The sequence below is a fragment of the Odocoileus virginianus genome, chromosome 9 (assembly GCF_023699985.2).
Source record: "Odocoileus virginianus isolate 20LAN1187 ecotype Illinois chromosome 9, Ovbor_1.2, whole genome shotgun sequence".
NCBI classification, from domain to species: domain Eukaryota; kingdom Metazoa; phylum Chordata; class Mammalia; order Artiodactyla; family Cervidae; genus Odocoileus; species Odocoileus virginianus.
In genome coordinates this window covers 70,396,520-70,409,821 of record NC_069682.1, presented here as the reverse complement: position 1 = coordinate 70,409,821, position 13,302 = coordinate 70,396,520, and the positions used below count along the sequence as shown (strand labels likewise).

General features: G+C 45.8%; 1 long non-coding RNA gene across 1 annotated transcript; it reads left to right on the top strand.

Moving 5' to 3' along the window:
• The first annotated feature begins 5,330 nt into the window (after nt 1–5,330).
• On the top strand, nt 5,331–10,389 carry LOC139036519 (uncharacterized). Its single transcript, XR_011489283.1, has 2 exons — nt 5,331–6,932; nt 10,272–10,389. It is a non-coding gene; the product is annotated as an uncharacterized lncRNA (long non-coding RNA).
• The last annotated feature ends 2,913 nt before the right edge of the window (nt 10,390–13,302 follow it).

Genomic DNA, 13,302 nt, shown 5'->3' with positions numbered 1-13,302 from the left:
CTAGGAGAGAAACTGGAGACCTGGTACGATCCTTGGTTTGTGGACAAAGAAACTGAAGCACAAGAGTTCAGGGATTTTCCCAAGTCACACGGTGAATTTGTTGAAGATTTGGGTCTAGAACTCTTGTCTCAGCGCTCTTTTTATGACAAAACGCTGCCTCCATAAACAAAACAAAGATCCCTGCAGACTATTTAAGTGGAAAGTATGATTTGAAGAGAGGGGCTTGGCAGGAAGGCTGGAGTGAGGGAACGTGGTTTAATCAAACCTCGGTAGCTGCAGAGACTAAACTTGGGGTGCAAGCTGCAAATGTGACATCCTGTAGTTTGTCCCGAGAGTTTGGAAAGAGAAGTAAACGTCAGGAAATTAGCTCTGTTGGCCGTCTTTGTCATTCTGAACCCCAGTGCCCCGACTCTTTCCCCCTCCCCAAACCCATTTCAGAAATCCGGTCCCATTTTTCTTGCCTCTGACCCTGGTGGCTGAAATTTCTCTCAGTACCATAAAACCCTGGGTTGTAAAATTCATATTGTAACTTTAAGAGCCACATCTGTTTTAATCATTTTTTTTTTCCTGTTTTAAGAACACAACGGGATTTTAATGGCAGCAATAAAATGGAAAAGTTGAAGGAAATTATCACAGATTTGTAAAGCTATAAGGCAGGTTCCTGGGCTCATGTGAGCAGTCAAATTACAAAGAAACAACCCAATTGCTTTTATTGCAGACAGATCTCTGGTTTAAGCATTTCTCAGTTTAATCTATTGATGAGGATTAGCATTTTATTCACTTCGGCACTCATAAGAGCTTTGGTACATATTACCCTGATGGGCCTGAATGCTGAGGATCACGAATCAGAAATGCAAAGAGAGCCAGAGAAATGGACTGAGGGGGAAAATATTGGGTCTGGTAAATCAAACAGACCTGGTTTGAATCATGAATCTGCCATGTTTAACTGGGTATGTGGTTTTAGGCAAAGTCCTACGCTCCCTAAAGCTTGCCTTTCTCATCCACCTATGGGGCTACATGAGAATGTTTTGCAGTGGAATTGTACACGGAAATCACTCAGCATGATGCTAGGCAAATAGCAGGGCCACCACCCGGTTCTCGCTCTGAGTCAGTGACTCGGAGCAGCCACCGGGGTGCCTCATCTAGGTCCTCCTTTCCCCAGAGAATGCTCACTGCGAACACCTGCCAACCTCCAGCCTGAGGCTCTTTCTCTAGCCCCAGAAGCATGCTTGGCCTGCGTTCAGGGCAAGCCAGAGGGCGGAGGAGTTAATGCTCCCAGAAGCAGCTCTCGCCCAAAGAAGCAGCTCTCGCCCAATGACAGATGGGGACTGGAGGGTGAATACCTGTGCTCCCTCTCCTGGCGGGAGGTACCTGTTCGGTGCTGCCCTCCACCCCCCACATCCGGACAGCTCCAGTGAGCTGAAACTCTGGCTGCCTGCAGTGATCACATCCTTGCTTACACACTCTATATTGGCTTCCTTCTCTGTCTTCCGTCTTAGTCTGAAAGTTCCACAGGCTGGGTGGCTTAAAAACAATAGAAATTGATTTCTGGACTTTTCCAGTGGTGCAGTGGTGAAGAATCCATCTGCCAATGCAGGGGACATGGGTTTGATCCCTGGTCCGGGAAGATTCCGTATGCTGCACAGCAACTGAACCCATGTCCCACAACTTCTGAGCCTGCACTCTAGAGGTCCTGAACTACAACAAGAGAAGTTACTTCGACGAGAAGCCTGTGCACTGCAATGAGGAGTGGCTCTCCTCCCCACAAGTTGCTGCAACGAGAGGAAGCCACCGCGCAGCAACAAAGACCCAGTGCAAGCAGAAAAAGAAGGAAAAACAATCTTTTAAATTGATTTCTCACAGTCCTGGAGGCTGGAAGCCTGGGATCAGGGGATCAGCCTGCTCAGGTTCTGGTAAGAACTCTCTTCTGAGTGGCATACTGCCAACTTCTTGTTGGATCCTCCCGTGTCAGAGACAGCAAGCAGGAGAGCTTTCTGGGTCCCCTTTTATGTATTTATTTTTTTGGTCAGTAATTTTAATTTTCCTCTTTTTTTAAATTATGAAAGTATGATAACACATTTGCAGGACACTTAAAAAATACAGAACAAAGTTACATACAGCTCCACTATATACTACAATTATTTTTTAGCAGATAAATAAGATATTTAGTTGGAGTTTCAATATCCAACTCTCGCAAATTAATAGGATGCATACATAGAGAAGTAGAAGGATATAGGAGACCAGAAGAACACTATGAACCAATTCAACATAATTAAGATTTATACCATGTTCACACAGAAGTAGCATGCAAATTCTATTCAAGTTCTCTGGGTCCCCTTTTTTAAGGGAGTGGCGGCTGCACTGGCGCAGGAGGGCCGAGAGGAGCTACTCCACGTTCAAGGTCAGGAGGGGCAGCCGTGAGAAGATACCCCTCGTCCAAGGTAAGGAGCAGCTGCTGCGCTTTGCAGGAGCAGCCGTGAAGAGATGCCCCACGTTCAAGGTAAGATAAACCCAAGTAAGACGGTAGGTGTTGCGAGAGAGCATCAGAGGGCAGACAGACTGAAACCACAACCACAGAAAACTAGCCAATCTGATCACAGGACCACAGCCTTGTCTGACTCAATGAAACTAAGCCATGCCATGTGGGGCCACCCAGGACGGATGGGTCATGGTGGAGAGGGCTGACAGAATGTGGTCCACTGGAGAAGGGAATGGCAAACCACTTCAGTATTCTTGCCTTGAGAACCCCATGAACAGTATGAGAAGGCAAAATGATAGGATACTGAAAGATGAACTCCCCAGGTCGGTAGGTGCCCAATATGCTTCTGGAGATCAGTGGAGAAATACCTCCAGAAAGAATGAAGGGATGGAGCCAAAGCAAAAATAATACCCAGTTGTGGATGGGACTGGTGATAGAAGCAAGGTCTGATGCTGTAAAGAGCAATATTGCAATAAGAACTTGGAATGTTAGGTCCATGAATCAAGGCAAATTGGAAGTGGTCAAACAGGAGATGGCAAGAGTGAATGTTGACATTCTAGGAATCAGCGAAATAAAATGGACTGGAATGGGTGAATTTAACTCAGATGACCCTTATATCTACTACTACTCTGGGCAGGAATCCCTTAAAAGAAATGGAGTAGCCATAATAGTCAACAAAAGAGTCTGAAATACAGTACTTGGATGCAATCTCAAAAATGACAGAATGATCTCTGTTCGTTTCCAAGGCAAACCATTCAATATCACGGTAATCCAAGTCTATGCCCCAACCAGTAACACTGAAGAAGCTGAAGTTGAACGGTTCTATGAAGACCTACAAGATCATTTAGAACTAACACCCAAAAAAGATATCCTTTTCATTATAGGGGACTGGAATGCAAAAGTAGGAAGTCAAGAAACACCTGGAGTAACAGGCAAATTTGGCCCTGGAGTACAGAATGAAGCAGGGCAAAGGCTAATAGAGTTTTGCCAGGAGAACGCACTGGTCATAGCAAACACCCTCTTCCAACAACACAAGAGAAGACTCTACACATGGACATCACCAGATGGTCGACACCAAAATCAGATTGATTATATTCTTTGCAGCCAAAGATGGAGAAGCTCTATACAGTCAGCAAAAACAAGACCAGGAGCTGACTGTGGCTCAGAACATGAACTCCTTAGTGCCAAATTCAGACTTAAGCTGACGAAAGTAGGGATAACCACTAGACCATTCAGGTATGACCTAAATCAAATCCCTTATGACTATACAGTGGAAGTGAGAAATAGATTTTAAGGGACTAGATCTGATAGACAGATAGCCTGATGAACTATGGACGGAGGTTCGTGACATTGTATAGGAGACAGGGATCAAGACCATCCCCATGGAAAAGAAATGCAGGAAGGCAAAATGGTTGTCTGAGGAGGCCTTACAAATAGCTGTGAAATGAAGAGAAGTGAAAAGCAAAGGAAAAAAGGAAAGATATTCCCATTTGAATGCAGAGTTCCAAAGAATAGCCAGGAGAGATAAGAAAGCCTTCCTCAGTGATCAATGCAAAGAAATAGAGGAAAACAACAGAATGGGAAAGACTAGAGATCTCTTCAAGAAAATTAGAGATACCAAGGGAACATTTCATTTAAAAATGGGCTCAATAAAGGACAGAAATGGTATGGACCTAACAGAAGCAGAAGATATTAAGAAGAGGTGGCAAGAATACACAGAAGAACTGTACAAAAAAGATCTTCATGACCCAGATAATCACGATGGTGTGATCACTCACCTACAGCCAGACATCCTGGAATGTGAAGTCAAGTGGGCCTTAGAAAGCATCACTACGAACAAAGCTAGTGGATGTGATGGAATTCCAGTTGAGCTATTTCAAATCCTGAAAGATGATGCTGTGAAAGTGCTGCACTCAATATGCCAGCAAATTTGGAAAACTCAGCAGTGGCCATAGGACTGGAAAAGGTCAGTTTTCATTCCAATCCCTAAAAAAGGCAATCCCAAAGAATGCTCAAACTACTGCACAATTGCACTCATCTCACACGCTAGTAAGGTAATGCTAAAAATTCTCCAAGCCAGGCTTCAGCAATACGTGAACCAAGAACTTCCAGATGTTCAAGCTGGCTTTAGAAAAGGCAGAGGAACCAGAGATCAATTTGCCAATATCCACTGGATTATCGAAAAAGCAAGAGAGTTCCAGAAAAACATCTATTTCTGCTTTATTGACTATGCCAAAGTCTTCGACTATATGGATCACAATAAACTGTGGAAAATTCTGAAGGAGATGGGAATGCCAGACCACCTGACCTGCCTCTTGAGAAACTTATATGTAGGTCAGGAAACAACAGTTAGAACTGGACATGGAACAACAGACTGTTTCCAAATAGGAAAAGGAGTACGTCAAGGCTGTATATTGTCACCCTGCTTATTTAACTTTTATGCAGAGTACATCATGAGAAACGCTGGGCTGGAAGAAGCACAAGCTGGAATCAAGATTGCCGGGAGAAATATCAATAACCTCAGATATGCAGATGACACCACCCTTATGGCAGAAAGTGAAGAGGAACTAAAAAACCTCTTGATGAAAGTGAAAGAGGAGAGTGAAAAAGTTGGCTTAAAGCTTAACATTCAGAAAACTAAGATCATGGCATCTGGTCCCATCACCTCATGGGAAATAGATGGGGAGACAGTGGAAACAGTGGCAGACTTTATTTTTTTGGGCTCCAAAATCACTGCAGATGGTGACTGCAGCCAAGAAATTAAAAGACGCTTACCCTTGGAAGGAAAGTTATGACCAACCTAGATAGCATATTAAAAAGCAGAGACATTACTTTGCCAACAAAGGTCCGTCTGGTCAAGGCTATGGTTTTTCCACTGGTCATGTGTGGATGTGAGAGTTGGACTGTGAAGAAAGCTGAGTGCCGAAAAATTGATGCTTTTGAACTGTGGTGTTGGAGGACTCTTAAGAGTCGCTTGGACTGCAAGGAGATCCTACCAGTCCATCCTGAAGGAGGTAAGTCCTGGGTGTTCATTGGAAGGACTGATGCTGAAGCTGAAACTCCAATACTTTGGCCACCTCATGTGAAGAGGTGACTCACTGGAAAAGACCCTGATGCTGGGAGGGATTGGGGGCAGGAGGAGAAGGGGACGACAGAAGATGAGATGGCTGGATGGCATCACCGAGTCGATGGGCATGAGTTTGAGTAAACTCTGGGAGTTGGTGATGGACAGGGAGGCCTGGCATGCTGCAATTCATGGGGTTGCAAAGAGTCAGACACGGCTGAGCGACTGAACTGAACTGAACTGAATCCCATTCATGAGGGCTCCAGCCTCATGATCTAATCACCTCCCAAATGTTCCACCTCCAGATATCATCACATTGGGTGTTAGATTTCAGCATATTAATTTGGGTGGGGGTTGCAAACATTCAGTCCATAACATTGTATGGAAAGAAGGGAGGAGAAGAAGTAGGGGAAAGACACGGAAATGGGTCCCTGCAGGCTCTAATAACTTCTAACTGCTGGTATGGACATCTGTGCCTGGGAGCTTCTTTCCCTGAAACCAGAAATCTTTGCTGCCAACGGGAAGAAGTGCCAGGATCTAACACTGCAACAACTCTCAAGCAGTGACTTAGGAATTAGTGTAAAAACAGTCTAGCTCCCTCACCTTGGGCAGAATAACTGCAGGGCATGTAATCTGCACCATTTCCCAGGGTTTTTCTGAGGAATGGAACTGTGGTCACCCATGCGGCCGCTGGTTTGACAAGGGATGCAGTATTGGCTACTTGCGCCCCGTCTCCTTCCCTGCTTCCCTTTGACTAACGCTTCTCAAATAAACTACATGCCTCTGACGCTTCTGGGGAAACTCGGATGTCAGGTGTCTCTGATATCTGAGTGATGAGAAGCCAGTTTTGAAAAAGATTGGCAGAGAGTGGAATAAAAGTGGTAGCTGAATCTCTCTCTTTCCTTCCTCTTTCCTCTCCCTCCCTCCCTCCTCTCATCCCTTCCTTCTTTTCTCTCTCTTTTTTTCTTCTGTTGAGTGCTGCCGTTTTCCTGAGATGTGGAAAACTAAGGGAGAAAAAGCAGGAATAGAAGATCACAGTGTAGCAGACTCTGGGGCCAGACCCGTGGATTCATTTTGCAGCTTTGCCACTTACCATCTTCAGAAACTCAGGCAAGTGACTAAGCCCCACTATGCCTCAGTTTCTTCATCTGTAGAATGGAACTAGACAGTACAGAAAAGTATTTGATTCTGATGAGGACTAAATGAGTTAATGTGTATAAAGCACTTGGAACAGTCGTGGTTGCGGTAAATACTCTGTCATCATCATCACCATCATCATTATTACTATTACAGCTACTACTGTTACTGCTTCGGACATTAAGATTGAGATGCCCGCTGACATCCAATGACATCTGGCCCAAGTGCTCCAAACTCTCCCAGGACAAAGTGGTGAGATAATAACAGATACGAAAATGTCTTAGAAACTCTTTGTTTACCCCTGCTGTCTGCCCCTCTGTGCTCCAGAGACCGTGACTGACTTCCCCCGGTCCCAGGGCTTGACTCGGGGCCGCTCAGAGCAGAGAGGCCCAGGGTGTCCGTAGAGGGAGTAAGGAAGGGAAGCCCCTCTTGCTGGCCACAGGTGAGGGAACATTCATGAGATTATTTCAGCGAGGGTCCCAGATCGAGTCAGTTCTGGAGCTGCATTCATTGCCCTCAAGGCAGCTGCAGGTTTTTTAGAGTTTGTCTGCCCCAGAGTTGAAAGGCCTTCCTGAGAGCGCAGTGCTGCGCGGGGCCTTTGCAGATCCATGATCAGGCCGCTCTCAGAGCCTGCCGTAACCTGAGCCCACCCAGGCTCTGGTAGGGCTGTCTGGGTCTTCCTCAGCAGTCAGTGAGGACAGAAAGCCAGCCCAGGTAGGCAAGCCAGCTCCAGGGTCTTCTCAGACAAGGGCCTAATGTGGAGACAATGACCGTCTGCTGGAAGCAGCTTAATGCCCAAAGATGCTTGAAAAACGAAGTCCCTTGTTGGTGGGATGCCAATTGTTAAAACCCTTTGGGATGACAAATTTACAACATTCAGAAACTTCTTAAGTCATGTTGGAGCCTGATGCAAGAGGAAAAATGTGCATCCCTGATAAACACGTTTTTATGTAATTTTTTTCATGGTTAATTTCTTTCTAGAAGTAGATTTTGAAAATACTAGTGATGAGTTTACTTCCATTAAAGACAGGAAAGTAAAACTGACACAAATTCTGTGAGATATAAATAAAATATTTAAACATAAAATAATGCTGTTTAATATGCCTATTTTTCAATTTTACAAAAATTTTTTCCAACTACTTAAGTATTCTGGAAAAAAAGCAATGCCACTCCTGGGCATATATCTGGAAAAAACTCTAATTAGAAAAGACACATGCACCCCTATATTCATAACAGCACTATTCACAATAGCCAAGACATTAAATCAACTTAAATGTCCATCAACAGATGAATGGATAAAGAAGATATGGTACATATATACAATGGAATACTACTTGGCCATAAAAAGAATGAAATAATGCCATTTCCAGCAATACATATGGACCAAGAGATAGACTAAATCAGAAAGATAAATACCATCAGTTCAGTTCAGTCGCTCAGTCGTGTCCAACTCTTTGCAACCACATGGACTGCAGCATGCCAGGCCTCCCTGTCCATCACCAACTCCCAGAGTTTACTCAAACTCATGTCCATTGTGTCGATGATGCCATTCAACCATCTCATCCTTTGTCGCCCCCTTCTCCTCCCGCCTTCAATCTTTCCCAGCATCAGGATCTTTTCCAATAAGTCAGCTCTTCCCACCAGGGGGCCAAAGTATTGGAGATTCAGCTTCAGCATCAGTCCTTACAATGAATATTCAGGACTGATTTCCTTTAGGATTGACTGGTTTGATCTCCTTGCTATCCAAGGGACTCTCAAGAGTCTTCTCCAACAACACAGTTCAATGATATGACTTATATGTGGAATCTAAAATATGACAAGAATGAACTTATCGATGAAACAGAAATGGATTCATAGATAATAGACTTGAGGTGGCTAAGTAGAGAGAAGGGTACGGGCAGGATGGATTTGAAGTTTGGGATTAGCAGATGCAAACTATTTTATATAGAATGGATAAATAACAAGGTCTTCCTGTATAGCACCGGGAACTATATTTGATATCCTGGGATAAACCATAATGGAAACAAATATGAAAAAGAATGTATATGTATAACTGAATTACACTGTTGTACAGTATAAATTAACATAGCATTGTACATCAGCTATACATCAATAAAATAAATTTTTAAAATATTCTGGAAAAAATTACCATTAAAGAATATACAAAGTTCTGTATATACAGGCATGCATTTTCTTTGGCCACAGGCTTCAGTGTAGTTCAGTAGCACTGTCAGATGCCATCTGTAAAATGGTGATATTTTGTTCATCGTGACCTGTTTTTAGCATTCATTTTTTAAGAATTGTTGCATTAACATATGATGTATCTTGGTTACAGTTCTTTTTGGTGTCCTCTTAAATTTTGTGCCTGAGTGGAGTGGCTTGATTGCCTCTCCCTAGTCCCAGCCTGGGAGAGCCTAACTCTGCAAAACCACCTTTAGGACCCGAAACTACAGAAAATCTCACTGCAGGGCACAAAGATGTGCATTCAGTGGTGTTTGCTGTAACACTGGGGAACCAACCCCAAAGTCCCTTCTAGTGAAGTGAGAGTCGCTCAGTCATGTTTGACTCTTTGCAACCCCATGCACTGTACAGCCGATGGAATTCTCCAGGCCAGAATACTGGAGAGGGTAGGTAGCCTTTCCCTTCTCCAGGGGATCTTCCCAAGCCAGGGATCGAACCCAGGTCTCCCGCATTGCAGGCAGATTCTTTACCAGCTGAGCCACAAAGAGAACCACTTAAATCCATGAGGGCCCACCATAGGATGACATATTGTATAGTTGTTAAAAGAATTTGATTGCTTTGACTTTTGTGGAACAGAAAAATATTAAGAAAAAACTTACAAAACAGTATCTACAATAAAGCTGATATTTCTATTTGCATCGTTTGAAATGTTTTGTGTGCATTAGCTCAATTAATCTCACAGCCTTCCTGCAATGCTTTAGATGAGGAACTGGGGCCCAGGAAAGTTGAGTAATTTTCCTAGGGACACACAGCAGAGAAACAACAGAGTCAGTTTTTTTGAAAGCAGTATGGCCCCAGAGTTCCAGATTTCAATCACTAAATTAAACTGCTTCTCATTTGATTTGGGAGTCTGTGTGCATATATAAGGGGCTTCCCAGGTGGTGCTGGTGATAAACAATCTGCCTGCCAAAGGAGGAGACTCAGGTCGGGAAGATCCCCGAGAGAAGGGAATGGCAATCCACTCCAGTATTCTTGCCTGGAAAATTCCATGGACAGAGGAGCCTGGCAGGCTACAAGTCCATGGGGTTGCAAAGAGTCGGACACAGCCGAGCACACGGAGCAAAATGTATCTTATACATATAATGTACACATAATGTAAAAAAATTTCATGGAGCCAAACACTAAACCATTACTAATGGATATTTCAGGTAGAGGTGAAAGGATAAGATACTTTAACTTGGAATCTTATACAGCTTGATAAAGTGTGAATTCCTAACAATGAGTATGTGTTATTTTTATAAGAAATGAAAAATACGAAGTACTTTACTGTGTCTTTGTCTTATGCTGGTCACTTTCAACCCACTGTCTCATTTAACTCTTGCAACAGTCTACTATTATTCCATTCTACAGAAGAGAAAACTGATGTTGGAAAAGGTGATCTCAGCAGTTTTGCAGAGCTCCAAAGCAATGAAGCTAGCCAGAATCCAATCTTGGATCCACTACACTGAACATACTGCTTCGAGACCTGCGTCCCTTCTGTAGCATGTTTTTTTTTCTTCACGGCTGCATGTTAGGGCTTTTCAGAAACCACATTTTTTAGTCTATCCCCTATTGTTGAGTACTTAGGTTACCAAAAGGGACTCACTCACTTTTGCAGCGAGGGGGGCTGGGGAGGCCACTGGGCCAGGAGCGCAGGGCATGGCATGGTGAAGGGACGGGCGGGGGCTTGTCTTGGTCCCACAGCCCAGTGCGATTTTCTCAGTGGCTCCTTCCCCAGATTCCAGACTTTGAAAGGAATCACCAGGCGGGGAGGGAGAGAAGGACCCCACCCCCTCTACCCCTCCCATCCCCCCCGCTTTCGTCCCGCCTCCGGGTCCCTAGAGGGTCCTCGGTGCCTGCTGCCGCGGGCGGCACCATCTGCGCCGCGCAGGTGTGCCCGGCCCCCTGTCCAACCTGGGGGCAGCGAACACTGGGCCGATTGTGGCCCCCGCGAGCCCGGCGGGCAGCTGCGCCCGGGCTGCCATCTGTGTGCGCCGGGCCGCCGGGGGCGGCCGGGGGCGGCGCGCAGAGGGGCCGCCGGGACGCGCCCTCGCCGGGCCCCATTCAGGCGCTGCCAAGGCCTAATTGATGAGAAATGGCCCCGAGCAGGTGCGAACCTGTCTCCGGAGGCGGCAGGGTGGAGGGCGGGGGCCCGGGGAGGGGCGGCTGCTTAGTGGGAGCGCAGCTGTCGAGGGTCATTACTGCAGCCGTCTCTTAGGGGTGTTCCAGCCTGGGGGAGGGGGCGATGGAGAGAGCGCGCGCAGGGGTAAAAGGCGTGGGTTGGGGGCGGGGAGGGGAACCGCAGCCACTTTGTCGCACCCAGGGCCTCCTCCTTAGTTCTGGGACCTCATTTAATGTGGGAGATTGAAGCCAGGTGAGACCAACCTCGCAGCCAAGGACGCCCCGCAAGTCGGAGCTCCCCAGGGACTCCGAGTCCAGGACTGTCCCCAAGGGACCCTCAGTGACGTTGAGTAACCCCCCTCCGCTTCCATTTTTAGTGCTACACCAGGTATGCACAGTCAGCGCGGAAGCAGGGATTTGAAATTCTATCCCATTTTAAATAGATCTTGACTGCATCAACCCTTTTGAACCTCCTCACACTCAAATCCCACCCCCCCCAATACCACCCCTACCTGACCCCGCCCCCCCAGCCCATTACCCATCAAGGTGCAATCAACTTGTGCTCTTCCTAAAGGCGCTTACAGGACCGATTTGTACAACGATAGTTCCTTAGAGCCCTGCAGACAGCGTGGCCAGTTATGTGGTCAAGGGTTCGGTTGGATGATGAGCTGCTTCTCTGTAGGAGGTGATTCTCAGCTTCTTATCAGCTACTTGCTCCTTGGTCCATGGGACGAAGTGAAGTGAAGTGAAAGTCTTTCAGTCATATCTGACTCTTTGTGAACCCATGGACTATATAGTCCATGGAATTCTCCAGGCCAGAATACTGGAGTGGGTAGCCTTTCCCTTCTCCAAGGGATCTTCCCGACCCAGGAATCAAACCGGGTTCTCCTGCAATGCAGGCGGATTCTTTACCAACTGAGCTATCAGGGAAGCCCTGGGACTAAGTGGAGACCTCATTTAGATGTAATTTCCGAAGGCCGGGTGCAAGACCTTCCTCAGCAGGGCCACTGGCCTGGCAGATAAGGAGGACCTCTTGGTCCCATCCCCTGCCTCTCCAAACACCTCTTCACTCAGCTGCTCTCAGGCCAGTTGATTAGAACCCACATTCTCAGTGTCAGACATTGCCAAATTTTCATCTGCAGCAGCAGCAGCCAGAGCAATCTTTTCAAAATCAGAGCTTGTATATTATGTATGTAAAATAGATAGCTAGTGGGAGATTGTGTGTGAAGCAGGGACCCCAAAGCAGGTGCTCTGTGACAACCTAGAGGGGTGGAATGAGGAGGGAGGCAGGGGGGTGGGATTCAAGAGGGAGGGGACACATGTATCCCTGTGGCCGAAACCATCATGATATTGTGGTGGTGGTTTAGTCGCTAAGTCGTGTCCGACTCCTGTGATCCCATGGACGGTAGCCCGCCAGGTTCCTCTGTCCATAAGATTCTCCAGGTAAGAATACTGGAGTGGGTTGCCATTTCCTTCTCCAGGGGATCTTCCAGACCCAGGAAACTAATCTGTGTCTCCTGCATAGCAGGCAGAGTCTTTACTGACTGAGCTATGAGGGAAGATTGTAATTACCGTCTAATTAAAAACAATTTTTTTAAGAAATCATAGTCAAAATAGAAGAAAAAAAATCAGAACTTGTTTCTTGCGACCCAGAGTCCTCCATTAATTTCCTATTGCACAAGAATACAATTCTGATCCCTACCAAGGTCTATGGCCCCCACCAGTCTTGCTCCAGCACACTTTTCTGCCCTCATTTCATACTCTGTTTCCCTACATGTGCTGGTCCTGCCACCCTGGGACAGCATTCCACAATAAAATACCTACTGTGTGCCTACCGTGTCAGGCACTGCTCGAGGCTCTTGGGAAACAGCCGTGAACAAAACAAAGCTGCACCCCATTTTTTCCTGTATTACCTGGTTCAAGTTACCTACCCTTTCTATACCTCAGTTTTCTCAACTGTAAAATGGGATGATAATAAAAAAATTCCTTCCTTTTGGAGTTGCTGTGAGGATTAACCAGGGCTTAGAGACCCCCTGGCACAAAGCTAGAGATCCCTGCCTGTGAGTTCTGATGATGTGAATGTATATGATGTGAGACAAAACCAGAAGAAGCATGTCAATCCCCTTCACGGGTGTGAATTTTTAAAAGTAGATCCATTTGAGGAAAAAACATTAAGTGAATAGTCGAACATTAAGTGGTTTGTGGACATGAAATTCATCACAGAAGTTGAGAAGATGATTGAAGTTTGGGCAACTCTTCTGTGTTGGAGAGAAACCTGTCT